At 43.7% G+C, this 12,489-nt stretch overlaps 1 protein-coding gene across 2 annotated transcripts in view; it reads left to right on the top strand.

Moving 5' to 3' along the window:
• The first annotated feature begins 6,746 nt into the window (after positions 1 to 6,746).
• NLGN1 (neuroligin 1) overlaps positions 6,747 to 12,489 on the top strand; it is a 327,480-nt gene continuing 321,737 nt past the window's right edge. For both annotated transcript variants that reach the window (XM_040612959.1, XM_040612958.1), the window contains exon 1: positions 6,747 to 7,170. The gene's annotated coding sequence lies outside the window, so the exon portion shown is untranslated. The remainder of the gene's footprint in view (positions 7,171 to 12,489) is intronic.

Below are 12,489 nucleotides of genomic sequence, written 5' to 3'. Positions count from 1 at the left end.
TCTATTGCCATTTCTTTCTCTTTTTTTTTTTTTCTTTTTCTTTTTTCTTTTTTTTCCCCTTGTCTGCCTACAAGGATGTCAGCTAAAGGCTTCCTGAGGTTGTATTTTTCCTGTCATAGCAGGCAGAGGTATCTGCAGATATTTTGCATAGAGCAGAGATGCTGTTTGTGTCTCCAGTTTTCCAGTGGGACTTGACAGCCCGCTACTGTAGATCTGGTACTATCAAGTGTCTGTGTGCAGCCAGAGACACAAAGGCATGTAATGTAACATGCACCCGTTACACAGCTGGAATGAAAAATGTTGTTGTTGCTCTGCTATTAAATCACTAGAATAGCTAGATGTTACAGAAATAATATTAATGGTCTATAAATAATGGCTTGGCTATACTACAGTGAGATTTTCAGAAATCACAAGTGATTTGATCTGCCTTCAGTTTTACTTTCTTAAAAGTAACTGTATTTTCAAAAGGATTAATGCCCTCCACCCCTATCCCCCGTTAAGGATGTCATTTCTTCAGGTCCCTCAGCTTAGGACCTCTTTAGGCATTTCTGATTTGGAAATTCATGGCAATTTCTGTACTCTCTGCTTTGCCTGTGTGTTCTTGCCTGTCCATGTCAGTTTTGTGGTGTTTGTCATTGCTCGGTGTATCAGATTTTCAGACATCACAAGCTTTGAGACTTACTAAGATAAGCAGGTGAATGTATTATGGTTTGTATGAGGGTATTTTCATATTGATACTATCCTCCTGGATTTCCCGTCACTATTGAGGCTGATTAATGCCTGCTGAATGCAGGAGCGTTTCTTTTAGAAACTGTTTTTCTGTCAGTTCATTATTTTCTGATGCTTATTAGAGCAGAATTTCATAAACACGCTATATTGACTTCTCCACAAAAACAGTTTGTCCCACACAACTCTCTCTGGTGCCTGGCCTCTTTCAGAGGTCTATCAATGCCCCGTAGCAAAACGGACCCGCCGCTGCACCTGCAAATGACTGCGCCTGTCGGTGCCAAACAGCTGGGGCTGGCAGAGGCGGCAGTGCCCGGCGGTGCCAGAGCCCGGCTGCTCCGCACAGCCCTGCTCTGCCGGCGGCTCCGGCGCTGCCTCTTGACCTCCCTCTCCTCCCCTGCTTGGGAACCCCTGGCCTCCTTCCTCCCTCTTCTCCTTGGTAGGGGAAGATTGTCTCTGCCCTGGTGATGGAAAAAATTAAAGTGGGTTAGATCAAGTGAAAAATAGGAAGGATAAGATAGTTTGAGCAAGGTCTCCACCCGGTGACTGGCCAGGCCAGGGGGCTGCCCCTGACTCAGCCCGGTTACCCAAACTCAAGGCCACTCCAGCCTTGGCCATATGCAGCTTGCGTAAACTAGGTGGGAATGGGCTTACTGCTCTTTAAGTGTGTTTTCAAATTACATCTTTTTTCAGTTGTCAGAAATTAACTGGGACTGCATGAGTTTTGATTAATGAATCATGTTATGTGGTGCATCTGAAAAGAAATTTTAAGAAACATCTTTGGCTCTTTTGGCCAGTAGCCATAATGGCAGCCAGGCTAATTATATCGGTCAACAAGTGATCAGTGCAATCATAACAGGAGGCAAACAGACGCCAAGAGAAGCCGGTAGTAAAATCATGATGTATTTCACAATCATCTTATTACTGACTGGTTTAAATAAGGGCCTAAAGTGCTTTATCAGTACTGAGAGAGTGCTGAGAATTCAGCAAGTTTTAATTCACAGAAGGTGAACTTTCCTTGCTTATGGGAAGTGGCTGGTGAAAAAGTAAAAGGTATACTTCGGTAAATGCATGCAGAAAACAGTTTACCATTTTTGCCTGCAGATGCTAACGGTCCAGCCTGCAGATTCATTTTTCTTCTGAGGTCAGAAAACAAAGTTCTCTGATGAGGTTCCTCTGACTTCCATTTTATTACATCAGAGGTGAAGGCTGGCCCATAGTTCCCCGTCATTCGCTTACTGGGTCTAAATAAATATAAACTGCCTGAGCAGTGACTTAAAGCAGCAGCCCCCACAGGGAGTGTCCCTGTGTGCATTAAAACTCAGTGCACCAGAAGTAGATAGAGTATGTACTCTTTTCAGCTATAGGTTTGAATTGTTTTAATTAAAAAAACAACAACCTGGAAACAGATTGGCTTTCACATAGTGTAAACAGAAAACTCTTTGTATAAATGCTTTTCATAACTGGTAAAAAAAAAAAAGAAAGAAAATTCTAGCCCCATATTTTCCTGTATTTGGTCATTGCAAGCCCAGGTACTGGTAGATTCTGACTTCAAAGAATAACTGAATTTTGGGAAGGAACAAAGTCATAAAACTCTTCTGGACTAGAAGTATTCACAGCCACATAAACAAAGAAATGGATTTTATAATTAATTCAGAGTTCCCTGGCAAGCAGAGTGTTGTAATGTGTTGTAATCTACTGATTAAGTTCCAGTAAGAACACTGGCAATGGCTTTCTTTATCAATATCAGTCCTTTAACAGCACCCAAAAGGACCTAAAATTCTGAAACTGAGAATAACCGCGGGTGGACTGTGCTCGTCTGAGCATCTGGTCAGTGCAGGGCAGCATTTAGAGAGGGGTGAGTCTGTAGGAACGGGGTCTGTCTCATCCTTGCATCCTGTTCACTTCCTCTTCCCATGTCCTGGAGTGCTGCATTTTGGAAACACAGTACTTTAAAGAAAATCACCTTTGAGAAGTTCAGGCCAAACAGGCATTTGAAACCTTCCAGCAGAGCTTTTCATCCAGTAGGATTCTACTCCACAGGATGCTTTGCCATCTATCAGACTATTGGTTGTGGCTGTTAATTAAATGAAAATCCAAAATAAATCTACAGTGCAGAGACAACACAGCCAATTAAATATTCCAGTACAAGGTGCTAATGATAAAAAGCGAATGTCACTGAGGACAACCTCTATGATGTTGGAATGCAAATCCTACCAGATGACAAAATATATGATTCCCATCACGGGACGGGAGGAAGAAACCCAGTGACCCTGAGCACTGAAGTCAGGCGTTGCAGAAGAGGCAGTGGTAAGGACATATGGAATGTGCATACAGGCTTGGGGACTTTTGCAGACAAGAGTGAATGCCGTTAAAGTCTGAAACTCTTAGACTACGTGCATGTTATTTTCTTGACTCTTGATACGTGAAAGTCTGAGCTTTCCCGAGTTCTTTGCCATACAAGCAAAGCATCGTATTTTTAAAAATTGGTTGTTTTAGGACAAAAGAACAATATTAAAGAAAGCGAATGATAAGCAAGTGATGATGAGTGTTTGAAGTGATTGAAGGACTGCCAGTCCCACGTATCTTTGTGAAGAGCTTTAATGGCTGTGCTGTGAAGGGGGACAGCCTCTTCAAGTGGCTCTCTTCTTGGCAAGGTTAAACCAAGCGAATGGCAGTAAAAAAGCAGTTACAGCTAACAGTTACAGCTAACTAAAGCAGCTTATAGGCAGGCATTATGATTTCATTAAAAATTTGGCAATCAGGGACAATCTGAAGAATATAAACAGGCAGAGGTGAGTAATCTTAAATAATTTTCATGAAATCAAAGAATATATTTAATGGAGTTACTTGCAAGAAAAAAATTAATGAGCTATCCTGAGACAAGCAAATTAATGAATATTTAGAATCTTATATATTGAACAATTTCACCTTTTCTCCCTGTTAGAAAGGTTCATTGTTTTTCTTGAGAAATACAGTATGACAAAATCTGTACTTGAAAGAAAAACATATGACTACCTTAAGTTATATCTTTCAATAACTCATGAAACTCATCTCACTTTTCTTGCCATTAATGCTTCAGGTGCAAACCTTGTGTACCTTACATATGTATTTTAGCTTGGATTGGTAGGTGGTAGCTTCTTTCTTTTAGCTTTCGATTGTATGTGTCACTCTTTTTCGTAGTGAGGTGCATACGTGAGGGTTGTGTGATGGGCTTCATGTTCTTAAAAAGGAGAAATTAGAGTTAAATTTTAGAGTACTGCAGGATGCTGGACTTTAAGTCTCCATGGACTTACAGTCTATGAAAACTTATCTGTCTTTCTTTCCATTATTTTAATAAATTCAGATAACACATCCCTGTCAAGACTCAGCTGAACTAAATATTAACTAATGCCATCCTTTAAATGAGTTTTGCATTCCTTTGATTTCAATAAAACTGTAATTTCTTGACGTGCAGCAGATTAAAACATATTTAGCAAAGCTCTAATCGACCCCAAGGTCTTCTCCCCCTTCTTTCAAATGAGTCCAAACACCCTTTATACATATCTATGTATATATATATGTGTCTGCATGTGTATAAATAAACATGTATAGGCCACTCAGGTCTTCAAAGCAAGGACATACTGCATGAGGACTGAATCAGCATTAGGAACTATAGTAGTAGTACAGTAGTATCAGGCCTTAGGCAGTGTTACTAACCACATTTATCTTCAGACACAGCTATTACTATCACATGCCAGTACAGAGAGATTAGTCTTGTACTTTGTTCTCCCAACTCTATATCCCTTTCTAGACCCACACAGTTTTCTGGAGTTGAAGACAAATCTTGTTGTCCCATATAAACCAGTACTCCCAGCATGTTTTGGATGAGAGGACAGCTGTTGTGCTACCAAGGTCCCTGGGTGAAATGTTGAAGAACGGAGGAGGGGAGTAGAGTGAAAGACATCAGGAAAGTCCTGGAAAGGGACCCCAACCTTGGGGACAGGCCAGACCAAAAGCAATGCTGTGTGTGAACTGATATCACATATCACTGCTGTGAGAGGGAGTTAAGCAAAAACATAATGTGCTCAGATAGCAACTTTGTGCCATTTCTGCACAAGTGAAGATGGGTCAGGATCAGGTGGAAGCTTGATGGCCAGAGGTGGGACTGTAACAAATTGGATGGAAATTATCAGCTCCCACCCCCCAAAAAACCCCAGTGGTAAAGGGATAAATGGGTAGGTTTTTCCGCATAGTTAGTAGGGGACAATATGCTTAAATGATGCTTGGAGCACTCCAGTGAGGTGTTCACATGATGGCTCAGAGAACCTGCGGAAGATACATATCCTCCTTGAAGGAGTGAGAAGAAAACTTTACACTCCTGGATGTCAATGGCTTATCAAGTGACAGTAAGGGTGCAGTTATTTTATGTCACCGTTATGTCTTGCTTTTCAGCACAAAAAACAACCCAAAGATAAAACTACTCCAGGGTTTTATGTGGATGAGGAATAGCAGAATAGCTCACCTGGTATTGCCCTCTTTGGTGATAGTTTTTAGGCTGTTGGTTGATCTGTGGCTGGTGGTAGGTGATTGATATTCATATGCCCATTTTCATTCTAGTTTTGAAGCCTTTTTTTCCCCTGTAGTGTTCCCTCAAGAATAACATAACAGCATGCATAAGATTGCTCTGTCAGCAAGGAGTATGTTCTGCCTTTTCCTCCCATATCTAAGAGCCATATGCTTTCAAGTGGCGGCAAAAGAGTTAATTTTCAGAGTACTAACTAAAGGACTTTGAAAATTAATCATGGGCTATAATAATTATTGATACTTAACAGGTGAAAAATGTGCCCAGGACACAATTATTCCAGTACGCAGGAACGTCACAGGATAAACTGCTGCCGTGTCATGTCCTTCCTGCCATGGCCGTTTAGATATAGATCCTCAGTGGGACTCGTAGACATGAACAGCCCAGCGTGGCTGGCACTGGCCTTGGCTCCGCTGGGATGTGCTCTCAGGTGACGGGTGTAAGATTCTATCAAATTATCGGGCACCTTCAGACCTCGCCTGGGGCTACATGCTTGGAAACATGAGTGGCTGTGCTGTGCTTGATTAGTGTCAATATTTGAAAACGAGGTGCATGTTCGCGCAACAAAATACAGATTTTTATCAGAATGTGAAGGGAAGTCTCCCCTAAAATAACAGGAGATGCTGATGAGCTGTCTGCAAGAGGCTTAACTCAGGGTGCTTATAATCTTTTAGTGTGTGATTGTGGCTGTTCTTAAAAAAATGAATAGACCTTTCAGAATTCAAAGGGCTATTTTCCTTCCCCTTCTGATCCGGCCTTCCTTTCTCCCCGCATCCCCCGAGTTGTCAACTTTCATTCTCCACTGTGATCCTAGAAAGCACGAAGGCCAGGATCAGAGAATACTTTTTTCCTCAACTGAAGATAGAAAGTAGGCAATGAAAAATAATTAAAAATGGTTTCAAGAAACAGCAGGAAAGAAGTCACGCATCTCTTGCGTGCAGACCGTGGCAGCCGGAGTGAGACCATGGCTTCTCGCCGAGTTTTCTGCCGGTGTGCAACGCTGGAGCGCTGCGCACAGGTACCCCTGGGGGAGCGCAGCAGCCCGCACGCCCGCAGGTGTGCACGGCACCCCCCGGCAGCACCTCGCCCCCGCCCTGCACCCGGGTGCGTGCGCTTCGTGCGGCTGCGGGGACCCTCTCCCGGGGGGACACCCCAAAGCTGCCTCGCTCCGGGGCCCCGGGAGGGTCCCCCGGAGGTGGGGCCGGGGCGGTGCGGAGCGGGGCCGGGGCGGTGCGGAGCGGGGCCGGGGCTGCCCGCGCTGTTCGCCGCGCCGCCGCTGGGGGTATCTTTGTACCATTTTTCATCCAGCAGCAATTTGGAGTGGAACCGTGGAACAGGGGGAAAAGCAGGGTTCTCGGCGGATTGAGCGAGCCGCGCATCCAGCAGCCAAAAAAGATTCACACACACAGACACCCACCCCCCCTCCCCGCGCCCCCCGCACCCCCCCCCCCCCCAACACCCCCGCACCCCTCGGGGCATCGCCGCGGCTCCGCGCTCGCCCGCCGGACATCGAGCGAAGGGGATGCATTCGTCTGGAGGGCAGTTTCGGATCGGGGGAGATCTATTGGATTAGTAGGATTATCTGCTTGCAGACGGAGAGAAGTAGCGTTTGATCATTTCTATTGCTTGCCTGATGGTCGGATTTAAATGGAGGTGGCTCGGCACGGATGAGGCTGAATTCCGGATGGGGATTTCCAGTCCCCCCCTCCCCTCGCCCCCATCCGAGGAAAAGGGAGAAAAATATATAAAAATCGCTATAATTCGGAAGTGTCTGGGGCACGATTGAGAGCCCTCCAGCTCCGGCGGCTGGGGGAGCCGGAGGAGGCGAACCCAGCGAATTACAGTTTCAGCTGTGATTGCAGAAAAGCGGCCGTGAACTGGTAAATACTTTGATGCTCTCGGCGTGCGGGGCGAGCCCGAGCCGGGATGGAGGGGCGGCCGGGCCGGGCCGGGCTCAGCACCCCCGGCCCCGGGCTCAGCACCCCCGGCAGGGCAGGGGCCGGGCAGGGCGGCTGCGGGGCCGGGGCGCGGGGCTGAGCCCGGGGGGCGCGTTGCGGTGCCGCTTTACGAGCCCGGTGCGGGTGCGTGTGCGGGTGTCGGCGGGCAGGGAGACGGTATATAGCGGCTGCAAGCGGGGCTGGGGTGCGGGGCTGCGCGGGGGCTGCGGCGGCGAGCCCGAGCGGTGCCTCGGCGGCGCTGCGCGGAGGCAGGATCCGCTGCGGGGGGGTTGGGGGTTGGCTGTTCGCAGGGATTTACACCCGCACCCCCCGCATCTGCCCGCAGCGCGCCCCGCCCGCCGGCTCCTGCCCCCGCCGCCCCCCAGCGAACTTTTGCTGCCCCCGGGCGGGCCGGGGCCGCCGCTGGCCCCCGGTGCGGTGCGGAGCTGCTGCGCGCCCCGCTGCCTGCGCGCAGTGCCGTGCCTCTGCCCAGGCTGCCATGCCTGATGGAGGGCTTTTTTTTTTTTTTTTTTTCCCTCCTCTCCTTCTTCAGACATCTTCTCGCTTGGGTGTTAAGTACTGCTTTTTCTCATCTTCCTCGCCCCCCCGCGCTTTTTCCTGACGATCGCACCAGAGTCTCATCTTTGCTTGCTGAAGGAAAATCAATTTTCAACAGGTTTAATTAAAATTAATCAGTCAAATTACTTAATATTAATTGACTTATAATTAAAGCCAGAAAGAAGTTACCTTGGAATCAGGAGAGAGGATATTATCTCAAATCGTTTTAAGGATGCATATGGTTTCAGAGCAATTATATTAAAATAATTGTTTAAATAAAACAAAACAGAGCTCGATTAAAGTGTTGCGTTCTTGCTGCTGCAGGTGACACAACCTGGGCAAGCTATTTTCTTCTGTAAATTTGCTGACCTTTTTAAGGAATATCATCTTAGTTTGACACTGGTTTTCCTTTCTGGAAGACCAGTTTGTTTTAGCTTTAACAACTATGGTATTAAAAATCCAGCAGGATAAAATGGAAATATATCTTATAGGAGCTATAAATATCGAAGTGAATGTTTTTAGCACGTTTAGATGTTCTGTGAATTTGAAATGAAGCATATATATTTTTTGTTCAGCATAAGTGTAAGAAATTGTTTTAGGAAATATTTTTTCCAGTACTGCCATCCAGTGTGGCAATATTTGCATTTATCCATAGCCTTAGTGGGACCAAACCGTGCTGATAAATTCACAGAGATAATTCATATCTGAAACCATGTATTTCTGACAATGTTAAAAACAACTTTTTCATGCTCCTTTAAGACCTAGGTTGTTTTTCTAGTTTGTTTGCTTTTTTACAGTAGCAGCATTTTTGATGCATCTACAGATTATTGTTACTGGTGAAAGTGCATAGCTCTGAGCTCTGGGACCTTTTCTCCTACTTTTTTTCTGGGCTGGCTTAATTGAAGCAAAGGATACTTATGAAATTGCATGTACTTTATTACAGGCACCTGACAAGTGAAAGACCCATGTATGACATAAATGAACATGAGAACATAGAGCCTGTTATTCACAGGGCCCTGATTTTCAAAGATACTGATTTCCATTGACTGCACTGAGACTTGTGTGGGCTCAACAGCTGTAACACGCAGCCCACTTTTGCATCTTTGAAATTAGTTTTGCAGATTGGGAGCCAAAAGCTAAGTAGCCATGTTTGGAAAGACAGGTTGGGTGGCTTTTTTTTTTTTTTTTCCCTTTCCTTTTTTTCCCCTTCTATATTTCTGGTGCATGATGCAGGGTTAAAGGAGGCCGCTTCTTAGTTACTTCTGATAAATGACACTGGTTTTCTTAGAACTATGGCTACAGACTGCAGCAATGTTGCAAAAGCAGCTTTGCAGTAAATGGTTAGGGGGACCTTAGATACATGTGAAGAGATCCGATTTATTATTATATTTCATGTGTATCATATGCAGACTGGGGAAAGAAAAATGAGGCTGAGGATAATCATGCTAAGTGTGCTCGGAAGCAGGATCTGGCTGAACACCTCTGTTTGTGATTAACTGAAGTAGCAACGAAAGCCATCAGAGAGTGTTCAGGCTGTTTAAGGCAGTAAGTTGCGTAGAAGCAAGGAGAAGAGCTGTCGTCCTGTCACTGCCTTGGTTATCTTACCCCTTTTTCTGCTGTAGGGTAAGAAGATCATATCCTGGCTGTTGATACTTAAACGTCCTTAACATTGTGGGTTTGCTCTGGATTATTTGGCTGGAGGTGGAGCAGTCTGCTGTGGAGGGTTATTTAAAGACTGGGACAGAGCTGTAGGCAGATAAATTGATTTGCAAGTGAACGGAAGATTTGAACGTGGTAATGGTGGTAGTGTCATTTATTATCAGTTTGTATATTTACTATCCACTGGCATACACACAAGCATAAACCACTCTAATTGTTCAAATGGAGTCTGGGGAAAAGAGAAGAAAGCAGAGGCTTAGATATGGTCTCCGTTCATAATGGATTGGCTTGCCTCTCTTTATTAAAAGCAAATATACATTCCTTTCTAATAGAGACGTAGAGCTGTATTACAGATCTTTGGCTAGCTTTGAATTATTTGTTTGATGTCATATTTGTTATGTTTTTTTAATCACATGAAAAAGAAACTATTTAAAAATTAAATAGTGAAAAAGAAGGGCAAAAAGAGACAGACATTCTTTGAAAGCAAATAATGAAAAGACAACATTTTGCCAGACATTCAGTAGAAACCTTTGTGGATTTCTTTTAATAAAAAACTGGGCAGTAATCAATCTGATCCAGTAAATGATGAAATTTCTGATTAGTCCTAGATATCCATCCATGGTAAGTATAACAGGTAATGATAAAAATTAGATCCTGACTGATGAATAGAGGCTATTATAAAAGCATATTTCCATTACTGTAGCCCTGTTTCTGAGCTCTGCATCCTGAAGGAACGTATGCAGTCAGAGGAGGATGCCTGCCCTGCTACCCGGCTGTTGCAGAGGAGTTTGTCTGAGAGGGAGGGATGGAGGGAAAGAGGGAGTTAGGGGATGTGAAAAAAAAAAAAGAAGCTGATGGAGAAACTTCATCATGCGTCGCGCATTGCAAGCACATCCTGTAGTTTTAATGATAAATGATGACATTACGTCCCTCAGAATGACTATTGAATTATCACATTTACAAGGGGAAATTGTGTTGACTTCTTGGTGACTCAGCTCCATGTTTCCACCTGCCCCTGAAGACCCCACGTGTTTTCCAACAGACTTTGTTTTCATAATTACTAATTGCTCATTAATGATGCTATGTATTATCCAGGGGTAAAAAGTGACTAGTTGGCTACTTAGTACCATGTTCAAGTTTTTCTGCGCACCCACTCTGCAGTGCCACTGTTCACTAAAAAACCAAAGGTGGTGTGGAGGGACACCATCTCTGTGAAGCCATGGGGCGCAGTGTCTACTGTAAATATCCTTATGGCAATCAAGCCACATAAAGGTCTGGGCTGCATACATCAGTGTAAAATGTTTTTTCCACTGCTGTGCACAAGTAAAAGATGAGGCCATTAAAAAAAAAAGCAATTGGAGTTCCCTTTCCCCCATTTGTTGAATCTCCTGTTTTGTCCTCATAATATTTTCTGCATAATCAGGTTTAGTGCTGCCTTTGGGAAGTCTTTTGCTTTCCACTGATGCTTGGTTAGGTCTCTTGCACCATATTAAAGGAGAATGTAATGCTTGGAAATTAGCAACACATGACTTTAAAATCATAAAAGTGGTCAAGGACACTTTACAAATACTATATTTCACTCATATTCCTTCAACCAAGCAGAGAACTTAAATGGAAATTTAAAAATATGTTTTTTAAATCTCCTCAATTGCATCCTGCCTAGAGATGCCACTAGCCCACTTTTTGAACTGGTTCTGGGAATTTAAAGAGGGAAATACTTTTATGTTGTATTTTATACTTTGATTGAATTCCATCTTGTCTGAAGCTTTTAAGTTCAATATCTGAACTTAAAATCCTTCTTTAACTTCTGCCTTCCCAACCCCGTCCCCCAGCTTCCAAAAAAGTTCTTGAAAGCAGTAAAGTGTTATGTAGGCACATAGTGTTAGAAATACTCATGAGGAGAAAACGACAACTTCTTTTGAGGAAACCTTACTACATAGACATACTGAATATTTTGACATCCTCAAATCTGTGTAAAATAGGTGTTGGGGGATGGTGCTTTTGTTTCTTCAGCTGGTTTCACAAAGGTGGGTCACTTTGGTGGAGACCTGGGCACTGAGTAAGTTGCCACCAGACCTGGCTGCTGGGTTAGGAAACACTTCTGGGGCTGGAGGCCGGGTCAGCATCACCAGGACGTGACCACAGGGGGACCCGACACCAGTTGCTATAACTTAAATAAGTTTCTTTCTCACAGATAGTGGTAGAAAATGAAAACAGGACAAGGAGCTGAATAATAGGAGCTGCACATGAAGTCAGATGGAAAGAGTAAATCTTTGTAGACATTTAATGATGTTATATTCTAAGCTTTTTGGAAATTTTATTTGAAATTTTTTTTACAACAGTAAATACAGCCTCTGCTATATCCTATTTCTATTTCATGTGAGAGAAAAATTCCCCGTCTATGGCACAACACTTTACTGCTACCATTACTGCAGACTTTATAGATCAGAGATGTGTCAGCATGTTAGCTTTAGCTGTAATGCTTTTTTTGTGTGAAACCTTATGGGCCTTGCAGCCACTTTCTCATACTGACACTCATAAAACGTTCAAGTTCTCATATTTATTATTTAATTTGCTTCCTATATAAAGCAACAGTGTTCTTTGATACATGAATGTGAAGCCAAAAATGACAGGCAGGCATGAATGGGACTAATGAGTTTTAATAGTGCACATATTAGAAACTGCTAAAGGAAGTTTAATTAAGAAAAACAAGTTAAGCATGAAATTCATTTTGGAACAAATACAAGTAAAGTCACAGATGTACAGAATGCTACATCACAGGAAACGGACTCTCAAGTTGATAGATCCCTATAATGCCAATATTGCACTTGAAATGTAGTGTGCACTCTACAGTTCTGGAAAGCATGGCAACACAACTCAAGAGCACTTTCGAAGTTGAGTTAGACATGTCGGGTTTGTGATTAACAAATTATATTTATACCTCTGTGGCTTTTATGATGAGTTGGAATTTGATCTCAATTACCCTGATGGAACTGAGACCAGAATCTGATCAGGCAAGGAAAACACTGGGTCTTTTTTGTGCCA

This window comes from Falco naumanni, chromosome 13 (genome assembly GCF_017639655.2).
Source record: "Falco naumanni isolate bFalNau1 chromosome 13, bFalNau1.pat, whole genome shotgun sequence".
In the NCBI taxonomy this organism is placed as follows: Eukaryota; Metazoa; Chordata; class Aves; order Falconiformes; family Falconidae; genus Falco; species Falco naumanni.
Note: the sequence above shows the minus strand (reverse complement) of the source record. Positions and strands in the feature narration are given on the sequence as shown.